Source organism: Blennius ocellaris (assembly GCF_963422515.1).
Source record: "Blennius ocellaris genome assembly, chromosome: 13".
NCBI lineage: Eukaryota > Metazoa > Chordata > Actinopteri > Blenniiformes > Blenniidae > Blennius > Blennius ocellaris.
The window spans coordinates 20,678,033-20,688,099 of NC_137662.1; positions in this window are offsets into that span (position 1 = coordinate 20,678,033).

Here is a 10,067-nt window from a genome sequence, read left to right on the forward strand (position 1 = left end):
GTCACAAAGTCCTATATTAGGAGAGCACGAAATGGAAAGCTCTTAACAGTTAAGTGTAAAATTGCAAATAGCGATGTGAAAAAGTGATCAAACACAAATCAGTTGACACTACAGCATTCCTACTGCATAGCCCTCCACGTGAGCCGAAAACTCTCCTGGATGAACAACACCTTGCCTCAGCACTATCTGCATGTTCTCGGGAAAAACGAAGTTGCTGCTCGCCTTCGATCACTCCTCTGTGATTAGTGAGGTGACACGCTGTCACAATGTGTGATACTTAAGTTCCACTGCCGAGGATACGAAGAGCATGCAGAAAAAAGTTATCTAAAACACCCAAAAATATATAAAATCACCAGCTTCCCACTGCGTGCACTGGATGACAGATCCAAATTCTCTTGCCTCAGGAAAATTTGGCCAATCACAGGAGACTCCCTCACTTCCTGCCCACCTCTGGACGGTGCCTCAGGTCAAACAAGTCCTGCACCACCACACTCACAGTGTCTTCCCCTGAGTCATACTGACTGCTAACACTCAGTGAAGATACACATCGTCCCTTCGCAAGCTGCAATAAACAATCGTTACATTCCACACTTGGACTTTGAAAACCCAATAAAGCAAATTTTAAAAGAGCCTGGTGAACTCATCTTGTACTTGAGGGCTTTTTTCTCTACTTTTAAATCTCGAAGATCCAGAATATACAGTTTTGAATGGTGTCAATACGCCAATGTCATGTTTCGAATATCTGATGGACCTGACAGTGTAAGACACATATTTGCTACTGGTGTATCTGGAACATGCCTCATGTTTTCAGCAGCATATCATTCGACGATAAGGCATTTTGGTTTGTCTTAATCCCACGTGACTTATGCACATGATCACATTTGTTAGGCTGATTGCATTTCACTATGGCATTGTCATATAATAGGTTTTTACCTCATCTTGTCTGGCATTTCATGTCATAACAGCCGGAGAAAGAATCCATGGAAGTCTTTGAAGGCTGGCAAAAGAAACTTAACACCACCAGCAGTTCTGCAAGGCTTTGTCCTCAGCTTTTTTTTTTTTTTTCCTCTCCAAACTAGGGACAAATGACCACACAAGCCCATCCCTCATCACCTCATACTTTAAATCAGTGTGGGTGATGAGGTGATGATTTAGATCTCTCCCCGCTCCAAAACACCTGAATATAATGAGCGGCTCATTATCGGGCTTTCTGCAGAGCTCGATGATTAAACTTGTGCGTATTGGAGCGGTGAGACCTCTGAAACATGCAGGACAGTGGCCCTCCAGGACCACGGTTAGACGGCGCCGCTTTAAATAATGAGACCGTCATGCCTCCACTTCTCAAAGAGCCTGTTTAAACATTTTTGAGCATGATTTGAAGTCTTTCTCAGTTTCCCCCTTTGTTGGTTTAAAACTGCTTTACTCTTTGCTTCTTCAAAGCCACTTTATTGTGATTGGCTAGCTTCTCTAAAATGTTCTAAAGCATAGAGGGCCTGATCTATTAAAAATTGTCTGTATATTTAACATCGCATGCTCAGATGTGAAAAATTGACCCGGGGTGGCGAAGGTTCAGTTGATAGAGTGGGACTCAAATGCCATGGAACTATGTGTGAACCTGACAAACATTATAAAGTGCTTCTGGTACCGTTGAGTCAGTGGAAAAGCAAGATATTAAGGAAATTGATTTACCAGGATTGCATCTGGGAGATGAAAAAAACAACACGGATAATCAATTGAGCGCATTTACCTTCATGGTTTTTGGAATATCCTGCGTCTAATAGGTCATGTGAAATACTGGAATGAGTCGATAGCTTGAGGTACAGCGTGCTATGATAACATCTGTATTGTGTATGAGTGTGTCTGTTTGGAGCATGATTGAAAAAGAGGAGAAAATTAACTCCGCCTTTAGGAGAGATGATCCCATTATTTTAGTGAGGGATAGTTCCACAGGTTTTTTTTTGAGGCGTTTATTATACAATATTTTGTGTGTGGCATAAGGAAATTAAATCTTTTCCGAAACTCTTCTGTTGCTCTTCTTTTATATGCCTTTGACTGTATGATGCATCCCATACTACATTTTATGTCCTTCTTTATTACTTCTGTTTTTTGTTTTGTTAGCTTTAACACCGAGGCTTAATGATTTTCCTCCCATCATTATTTAAGATGCAAAAAAAAATCAATGACATTTTTAGCAGATTTTTCTCATATTATTGGGGCCTAATGGATGCAAAAATCATTGTTTGAATATTATTATCACAAAAGCAAATATAAAAAATTATAATGTGTCCTCCTTGAATACAATAATCTCAGGCCCTGTTTACGTAACAACGTTTAAAGTGAAAATACATAATTTTTGTGTTTTTGTTTCAGAAAGAAATTGTGTTTATACAGCAATATTTAAAAAATGGTAGAAACGCTGAAACTGGTGTAGTTTCAGCGTAGGGCCACTAGTGGCTGCGAGCACACAGCATTGTGGATGTCTGCAACGCTGTAGTACAGCAAGGTGGCTTCTCTGCAAGTGATTCACACCACCGTGAAGCTGCGTCCTCCTCCACGCAAAACTCCCTGAAAATAGTCCCGATCATTTGTGCTGCATTAGAGCTGGAAAAATTGCAGTTTGTGCGGCACTGCTAAATAATTTCCCCAGGGATTAATAAAGTAATTTTGAGGTTCTAAAGCTACAACAAGTTTATTATGAGATGATGATGTCACGCAGACCTCCACATTGTCCAAAATGTGAACAATATTGTGCTCATCAAAATACTCACTTAACTATTTTGTCATCAGACTACCTATATGGAATGGTCTGGTGCTTCTGATGTATCAGGCAGTTACATAAATAACCTTTTAATCTCAACATTTAGTTTGTGATGCATGTTGTATGTCAAAATACAAGGCACAATATGCATAAATTGCAGGGTCTAATTGCAGCAGTAGAACACTGCATACAAATGGTTTTGCACTGATTTGTCGAGTGTCTAATGTCACTTTTTGTGTGAGTGTGTGTCTGAATTTATTCACACAAAGTGGGAAACATCAGTTTCTTTCAGAACATGATTTTCCTACCACCATTAGAGAGCCACCACCCACAAATTAGTCACTCATCTGCAACTTGTTAAAATCTATTAACTCAGAGAATGCGACTTGTTAACGAAGAGCGAGAGATTTGCAAGTACAGTCTGTGCCGCATTGATTGAGGCTGCTGAGAATAGATCTCATTAATGAGCGATTTAGCTGATCTCAGCTCCGACCCTTTATTTTATCAACTTACCTCGATCTATTCAGTGGAGAATACAATATTGAATTTGCTGCTCGGTATGCTGCTGTTGAACTTGTGGATAAGATCTTACAAAGTATTTCTAATGAGGTTCGTTAATGAAGATGGTCAACTGTCCATTTGCATAACTTCTTTCGAGTTTTATCAAGTTTTATCGCAGACTCTATTAGACTATTGACATTTGTGAAATGTATTTGTGTAACTTTCTTTTGTTTGAGTATATTTCCATAACTAATATATGATACCATACTGCATAACAGACCTCAGGAGCCACTGATGCCAGCATTTTAGAAAATGTGTCATGAACTTTTGAACATGAGCATAAACAGCTCATCTACTGTAATTTGCAGTGGCTTGCAACTGAATGTTTTCCTCCTTAGACTTGCATACCATTACTGAACTAAAAGTACTTAAAAACAGGAAATAAACTTGAAAGAGCGCACCGAGATTGCTGTTCCCCCTGTCTTTCTAAGCACTTCATACATTAATTATAGTGTTTCCCACCTTTGGGAGTTGACTCGAAAGCAGATAATTTTTAAATTACACAGTCTATGCAATAAACATATCGTAGTTCAAGAGACGATTGTAATTTGTCAGGTTTTCCTGCATAACTTTGAATTAATACCATTATTATCAGGTCTGTGCTCCCTCTGAGGCTATGTTGATGGAAACCTTGTGATATGATATTTATTACAAGCATGTAAATTATAAACCAGTTTAAACAATTGTGTCAATAAATCTGAATGCTCTCCTAAAAACCTAAAAACTGAGTCTTAATATGAGAACCTATCTTGTCGTGACCAATGTTGGTGTCAGTCAGAGCTTGAATGTACATCACAGCTATTTAAGCTCCTTTGAGGTAGATATTTTATTTCCCTTTCATTAAACCACATGCATCTTCTGTACTGGTGTATAGGACACTGGAGCTAATCACAGCTGACTGTGTGCCAAGACAGGATGCAGTCTGGACTGACTGCCAGTCCTTCTCAGGATAAACACAGAGCGACAGAGTGACATTCACCATACATTAACCTTTATAGACTCTTACAGGGAACATGACTGGCCAGAGAAAAGCCCATGTTTGAGGAGAACATGTGACTTGTACAAAGAAAGGACATGAAGCCAGAAATGGACTGGCCGCATATGTTAGTCACTCCTTCATGGGTACAGGGCCCCCGTCTGTGGTTGTATAGAATCAGAACAGAAGAACAACTTGTCCTCTGTGCTGCCCTCCGATGGTATTTTTACACGAGAGGTGAGTAGGTGCAGAAACGTAAGCGGACCCAGCCAGAGTAAGCTCATCGGTTAAACTATGTGCTGCACTTCTGTTAAGACCTTTTTGTGAGAAGCAAATTGAAAAATATTCAATACAGCATTGTAAACAGTTTGTTTAAATTCCCTGTTTTTAAAAGCCTATGTGCCGTGGACTCGTCTGCAAAGCATCATCGTCTTTGAAAACTCTAGCGTGTGTCTAAAAGTGGAATAATTTACAAGTATTTTTTGGTTTTAAACCATATATACAATACAATTGATCAAGCCTTAGCATTGTCTTTTAAGCGCAGAGGTGGCTCAGCTGTGAGAGTGGGTTGACTTCAAATCCATCTCACTCAGCACAAGAGTCCTTACGATGTTAAACCCACAGGTTGTTCCCCATGGTGTGTGAACACCTTGCATTGGCTGCAGTCGCTACTGATGTGTGAATGAGTGGGTGACAATCTTGCGAGAGAAGCCAGAGAGATTTTATGTGCTCAATAACTGAAGTCTCCCTGTTTTTTTTTTCTTCAATCCAAACGTTAATTTTGTTTCACATTTTTGCAAACAAAAACACATTTTTCTTTTTCTTTTTTTTTTTTAACATTTATTTGCTTCAATTAGTCATTTCACAATCGATCTATTTCTCGTTTCCCACTTTGTAAGTCATCATGTCTTCTGGTTGTAACAAGCATACGTGTTATTTTACAAGTTGCATTTTATGATATTCAATACCAAAAAAACTAAACAAAAAAAAACTTTTTTTTTCCTGAAAATCATTTAGCAGCTACATTTTTCCTTCCCTGTAATATTAAAAAGTAATGCTGTGCACAAGTTATTGCTGCAATTTATTTCTAATAGCTATAGCAACCAGATGATGGCTGCTTTAAAAATATCATTTGTAATCATATAAATCAGAACAATAACAATATCATGATTTCCCAACAAAGGAATACAATTCATTGGACCAAACATATTGTGCACTCCCAGGTTAGAATACTTCAAGGGAACATTTTAGAGATGCAGGCCAGTAAAATTACTAAAGTGATAACAAGTGATGGGAGTCGACTCATACATTTCATGCCACAAAACAAAAACAACATAAATATGTGTGGCCATGTGCATGCTGCATCGTAAGTGAAAGCCTGATTTATTTTGTTCCTGAATGACCCTGCATCTTTAGATGTTTTTCATGTTTTTCCACAGCCCTCTGTGTTGAAAAATCCTGTAGTTACCGATGCAGTCGACTCCCTGAAATTATAACGGATGCTTTGTTGTCCCACGCCGATATTGTTCTGAATGTGGCCATCAGAGTTCATCAAAGCATTTATTTGTTTTGTTATAATTTATTACTTGACTGGCAGCAGAACAAACTCCATAGCACATGAAGAATTATTTATTACACCCATCAGTTGTCACTACATTGTATGTGAATGCAGTTTGTCTTGTCTAGCTTGCAGTATTAGTATTACTTGTAGTTTTTAAAAAGAATGATATTTAAAGAATATCACAACCTTATTTGCAAGTAATATTAAAAGTGCCTCTGGCAGCAGTTTTCTGCATCAAACCTTTTTTGTGTTTGTTTTCAATAATTAAAAATACTTTTCTTTTTGCTGTCATTTGAAAATACAGGAAACTCACTGACCTGATCTGCTCAGAATGTCCTTTTTTTTTTTTGAGATAGAGCACAAGCTGTTAGTGATGAACATAGTAATATCCTTTACTGATTAATATTCTATTAAAGTTAAAGGGAAACAAAATGTGAAACACAATTCTTAGGCGATGTGATGCTCTACTTTCTTGGGTAGCAAATGCGAACAAACATGGATGGTCAAAGGATTGGTTGAGCCAGCTATGAGACCAGCATTTTCACACTGCAGAACATGCTCAAGGGAGCCTCATTTACACAGCCGATTTAATTTCTTTTAGCTAATTAAAGAAATTTGTCACAACTGCTGAAAACCTTTAATCTCGTAAGTAAAAGCACAAGGAATCCTTAATGAAAATATCGAATCCTAAACATATCAAAAAGTAATTATAATTTAATCATATGTGAAATGAGATACTCGTTTGTTCTACATTGATGACAATTTTAATTGTAGATTCTCTAAAATTCTACAGCATGCTGTTGGGTAGCATCAAAGCTGAAACAGACTAAATAATATTCAAATGAGTGAAGATCTCAAAAGTAGTGCAATCAGTGTAAGAAAAGAAAGCACGGTTGGAATTGAGTGTAACATATCAGCGTTACATCTTCTCTAGGGGAATTGATCTGATTGAGTTGTAATGTGGTTGGTGTGTGATCGCTGGAGGTGAAGATGGGATTTCTCCCTTTGTGGTCCATATTTACGCTATCTCTGCTTCTGCTGGACTATATTTTATCCTCAATGTGGGAAAATGTGTCCCTTATCACTTTGATTAATGCTGCTCCATCAGCAGGCCATTTAAAATGCATTAGATAATCATATTTCAAAATGTATGCATGCAATGTGAAATGCAGAACTTGATAAGGTTATAGTTGTAACAGTAATAAAAGAAAAAAATAAGAAAGAATTTCCACTCTTTGTTTTAGGGTTCCTTTAATAATAAAGACGAAGCAGCATATATGTACATATAGCATGTAAGTCCTTTGTATCATGTCCAACTAAGTATCTTTGACAATTGTTTCAAAACATAAAGAGTTCTGTTTCTGCATAAAAGCTGCTGCGGAGCAGCGTGTTGCACAATTTTTGAAAGTGTTTAATCAGGGTTTTTTTCCCCCCCCATTACTGCTTAAACTGTAGACTGGCAATTATTCTTTGTCACAGATCGATGAGGGAAGTCTCATTTGGCAGGACAGCGGTTGATGAGAGTTGCGCTAAATTTATTGAACTACTGAGGAAAGGGGAGATGAAATTGGCGAGATGAAGGCGTGATAGGGATGTCAGAGGGTAATCTTGGGCGGCGTCGTGTAGGCAAGGGTTAAAATCTCAGAATCCAAACAAAAGAATGCTGAAACAGCCAAAACACAGACAAACTGGCAACAAGACACACAACAGAAGCCCAAAATATACTGAAGAAACCAGGTGAAGACAATCAAACGCTCAGGCCTGTTTGCACAACTGCATTTCAAGTGAAAACAAAACATTTTTGCATTTTCGTTTCATCAAAGTTTGGCATTACTTGTTTTTGTTCTGAAACCACACACACGTGAACACAGAGAACAATACGCTATAAACATTAACAATGGCAAGAACACAGACAGACAGACGAGAACGTTGGTTTGCTATTCCAGGTGGCTGTCAACTATAAAGCTACCGAGTCTCCGGAGAATATGGTCTGGGAGCCATGACACTCTGGAGGCAAACGTCGTATTTATTGTCCTTTTATTTACACAAGTTCAGAACTGTTTACTGTGGTCGTGGTGTGCAAGCATAGCAGCAGTGTTTCATAAAGTAGCGCTTTCCACCGTGGCATCCTCCACGCTCTTAAGGTAAAGTTGATAGATAAGGAGATAGAGGCACAATTCGGACGTACCCTCTGTCTCCACTTGAATCTAAAGGGTGGTAGGTGGAGATTTGTGTCACAATTTGTGACTTCATGTTTATTCCATAATTCTGAATGGCCATCGAGGCTTCATACTTCAAGTTCCACTGCTCCCTACAGGTTTTCATGCTCATAGTACCTCTGAACCAGGTGTATATGTGGGTCTGTGTCAATGAAGATTTGAGGGGGAAATCTTTTGTAAAAACCTGGACTACTTGTAAATGTGATCACTGATCATTTTTAAAATGTCTGTTCTTTTCATGAATTCCCAATTTTGGGTAAAACAAGCATGAGAAATGGGCAGTTGTGGTGTAAATAGACCCAAAGAAAACTTCATCGTATTTACTTGACATTGAAAGTACCTCCATTCAACCATCCTCTATACCTGCGCCGTACAGACTTTGGGTTGTGAAAGGTTGAGTCTTTTCAATCTGATGTCAGGCAAAAAGAAAAGAAGCTAATTAGTGCTTGAATGAATCATTCATTCGTCACAGAGAAACCAACAATTTATCACATTTTCTCCAGCAGCAAATGTTTTTGGGTCACACATTTATCAAACACGTCTTTGAGTTGTGGGAGGAGTACCCGGAGGAATCCCACACAGACACCATCGTGGACCGTCTTGTCTTTGGTGTGTACAATTAAAATCTATCATTTGTCAAGATTAGTCAAGACAGTTTCACACACCACAAAAACCCTTTGTCTGGAAAACTAAATAAAATGGAAAAACAACACACAAAGTTCAACTGGCATCACTGCATAAAATCTAAAGACATTATTAGGCATCACATTTTGGTCCTTTTTGATGGCCCTCCAGCTCTCGGTGCCTTGCTCACTGGTGGCTTGATGAATGAGCCCAATAACATAACGAGCCTTTCTTAAAGAGCACCGCCTTTAAGAAAGCTATTCAGGCTTTATTGCATGATGAGGACTGCGACAGATCTATGTCTCGGTTAAAGGTGAAGACGGTTTCTCTCAGAGACTTTCTTTGACAGGATGAGGCCAGTTAGATTTTCTCAGCAGATAGGTTAAAAGGTAAGGGTGATTTAAGCTGCCACGGCTACATTGATGTGGAGAATAAGTCGATGTTCAGCTTTGATTGGACACTGAAGATAAACATCTATGGATCAGAGTCGCCGTGATATCTGCTGGGAGAGAATGCCATTAGGTTTTCTTTTTGCACACCGATCTACAGCTGGAGTGGGTCTTTGCTTTATAAGTATTGTGAGTGGGGAAAAAAAACCCCAACAGGATGTTATAGTTTGCCCCACTGAGCGAAGGGTTTAAAACCTATGCAGATAAAGTCATATCTGAGTCAATATCAGATCTAATTTAATTAAAACCTTTTATTGAAGCCACCTTGACCCCCGAAAACATCTCAGCTGTAAACCTCAAACGTGGACGTGACCCTCACTTATTCAGATATCTTTCATTGAGCAGCCAGACTTTCACTTGTTGCTGGCGAGTTGTGGTACAGTTGAGAGCAGTTTCTATGGGAACAAGTTTCATTACTGCTGGGTGGCCTTGCCGGTTGTCAATTCATGACTTGAAAGATAATTTGCAGAAAGAAAGAAAAAAATACATCAGAATTGAATCCTCAGAGAGATTGAACAAGATTTGAATATGTATTTCGTGTCATGGTTCCCTGCTCTGTTTTTGTGTGTTTGTGTTAAATGGCTGACCTGATAAATTCTGGAAATTTCGTAAATTTTGATTTGCATCCTTGATGAATATTTTGTATGCCATTTCGAGCTCCAGTAAGTTAGACAGAATCACATGCTGCAGAGATTCAAAGGAGCTGTTAATTACCCTTTAAATTGCCTCACTGTTTACATGTAAATGACCAGATGTATAAGTGGTGGGTGTATGACCGCATTTATTCATGCAGGTTGCCTGAAAGAGCTTTGTGTTTATGCCATGTTGTCATGAGGAATGCGACACTTTCTTAGAGGCACTTCATTTAGCAAAAAATTCTATTTGTCACTTAATTTATTTGCTTGGCTGTTGTTTGCTG